The sequence below is a fragment of the Pipistrellus hanaki genome (genome assembly GCF_964339955.1).
Source record: "Pipistrellus hanaki genome assembly, chromosome: 4".
Taxonomy (NCBI): Eukaryota; Metazoa; Chordata; class Mammalia; order Chiroptera; family Vespertilionidae; genus Pipistrellus; species Pipistrellus hanaki.
The window spans coordinates 40,179,783-40,182,980 of NC_140506.1; positions in this window are offsets into that span (position 1 = coordinate 40,179,783).

The following is a 3,198-nucleotide window of genomic DNA, read 5'->3' on the forward strand; positions in this document are numbered from 1 at the left end:
CATATAATGTTAGTGATGGAAGGAGCCTTAGAAATCATCTCTAATCATAATTATTTTAGAGATAGAAAAATAGAGTGAAAAGAAATTAAGTGACCTGCTTAATATCTCAAAGCTAACGGCAGGTGGTTTCCTGTGATTCCTAGCTTTTTCCATTAAATCATGCCTTCTCGCGTGCACTGAAGCCTATCAAAATTAAATAAATAAGACCAGCATTTCAGAGGACCAATATAATTCCATAATGTCTGGTGTAATCAGTGTGCCATAAACTAAGTAACATAAAAAAAGCACTGACTTGCACTGTATTGATTTTCAAGTCTCAATGGAAATTAATATAGTTTTGTGGTTAAAATTCTATTTGAACCTTAAAAGTCACTGAAAATTAATTTTTAATACATTTCAGGTCATTGATTTCTTAATTTATTAAAGTAACATGTACATCGTTTTTACAAAATAACAGAAATTTTAAATATGAAAGAATAGGAGTTTTGGTAGGCTTTTCTTTCCCTACTTTAAGATAGTAATATTTAAATATTTTTATACTGTTAGATGCTTTCTATAAAGCAGATAGAGATTTCTTTTTTGTTCTCTGTAGCATGGCTCTTCAAGCCTCTCTGATCATCAGAATCAGCCTGAGACTCTATAAAACTACAGATTCTCAGCTATATCCAGAGCTAGATCCAAACAGGAGGGCTCAAATGTCTGTATAGATTCTGCTAATTGGTCAAGTTTAGTTAGGAAGCACAGCTCTACAGCATTCTATAAAATATGTATTTAGCAATGTTTTACTATAATAAAAAATATCCCATCAGACAAACATACGCATTCATTCCCTGAACAATGGATGAAAGCTGAATTAGTAGTTACCAAGATAAGTCACATTTCTTATACTAATGAAAATAAGCATATAAACAAAAGCCAAATTTTATTGTCTAAGATGCTCTAAGATACACCACTATGTACCCTGGAAAATAGTTACTAATTAAGCTGAAAGCCATCAATTGTAAGATGCATTGTGATTTCAGTAATGATAAAAACATGCATTTTTAAATTGATAAAGTGCAATAAGTTCTACTCTTGTAACTAGAGTTACAATGGTACCTGCCATGTTGAGATTGAGTAAAAGAGAATAACCTGTAGGCTATAGAGAAGTTGAAACTCATATTAATAATCCTAGCAATGCTACTAAGACATCTTTGTGGCTCTTATATACTACTTCTAAGCCTTTCCTGATAACTAGAAATTCATCCTGCTAAGAGCTCTGAGCTCCCATACTATCTTGGGGATCTTTGTATAAAATTGATTTCAGAATGGGACCTTTCCTTCATCCACATGTCTAACTTTGATACACACACACACACTTACACACACGCATACATTTCTTGGAAAAGTCATCAAGAAGCAAAGCATCAAAAGCAAAACATGCTAAAGGGGGAAAAAAAGGCTCTTCACAAGGATGACATTCAATTCTCACTATGTATTGTGGTAGCAGAATCTAATTTCAAAGTTTTCATATTATCACTAGAGGCCTGGTGCATGGGTGGGGTCCCTTAGCCTGGCTGTCGATTGGAACCAATGAGGGCTGTCTCACCCAGTTATGATCAAGGATGATCAGGGCTGGCAGCAGGGAGGGGCCATGGGAGGTTGGCTGTGGGAGTACACTGATCACCAGGGGACACCTCCTGAATCAGTGTACATCATAGCTACCAGCCAATCATCTGGTCATCCATTCCTAACTGTGTCACTTAGGCTTATATATATATAGACTAGAGGCCTGGTGCACAAAGTTTGTGTACACGTGTGGGGGGTGTCCCTCAGCCTGGCCTGCACCCTCTTCAACAGGGACCCCTTAGGGGATGTCTGACTACCAGTTTAGCAGGGATGGTGTCTAAATCAGCAGTTGGACATCCTTCTCAGAATCTGGGACTGCTGGCTCTTAACGGCTTGCCTGCCTGCATGATCACCCCTAACTACCTCTGCTGGCCAGCCTCATCACTCCCTATTTGCCCCTCTGCCGGCCTGGCCATCACTTAACTGCTCCCCTGCTGGCATGATTACCCCTAACTGCCTCTGCCTCAGCCCCCACCACTGTGGCTTTGTCTGTAAGGAAATTGGATGTCCATAAAATATCTAGTTGACCCATTCTAATTAGCATATTAACCTTTTATTAGTATAGATTGCTTGGACCAAAGTTGTGCGAGTTACATTTCCTGTTGGGCTATTCAACCTGTTCCCTGTAGCTAACTATAGAAATGCTTTCAGTTTGTCTCCTGAAAGAAAAGCCAAGATTTAAACTTAATTTTTTTTTGTTTTAATAAAACAGTAGCTACTGAAAATTGTGAACTAAATTTACATTCTAGCCAAAATTGTGAACTAAATTTCCATTCTCCCTCCTTAATTTTCATTATAAGTAATGATACATTGGATTTATCTCTCTGGTTGTTTCAAAACTACCTATACTAATTTTGTGGACATAACAGCCTTCCTGATTCATAATATTAATTTTATATTTTTTAGAATTCTTTCTTGGCTTCTCTGCTAACTCAGTTTCATTTGGTAGTGAGTATACTGCTTCCCTATATGATGTTGGCTTTCCTTAAGTGTATGATTTTTTAGATTTTTTATTCATCTTTATTATTAAAAGTCATTAGATTGCCGTGGGGCCTCTATTTGTATGTTACTTTGGAAGAGAGTGGGAATTGCTGCTGCACGCTTGCACACCACACTGCTTTTAGCAAAAAAAGGTGCATGGCAAGGGATGTCACCAGGAAGTGGCTGTAATCATCACTTTGGGTGATCCCTTTTAATTAGGGTGCCCACTTTCATTGTTTGCAATTGGACGCAGACTTGCTGCTTAGGTTTTGTGATCCAAGATAAGAACAGAATCAACATGCATTTTTATTCCTTACTATTGAACTTCAAATAATGACCCTAGTCCATGCCCAGGCCCCAAGTACTTTCTCCACTGTGTCTGCGGCTCACCATTAGTTCTCCCCTGCATGCATCCTGACCCACAAGTTCTCTGTTCAATTGGATGGCATCTATTTCCAACATTCATGGATTCATCTGAGAGTTCCATGTCTTATTTTCAAGAGCAGTTACATATTTATGCATGTTGTATGTGTAGCTTTGGAGGCCCAGTGAAGGTGGGCTCAGTGTCAGTTGCTCTTTTTTTTTTTTTTTTTTTTTTTTTTAACCTCT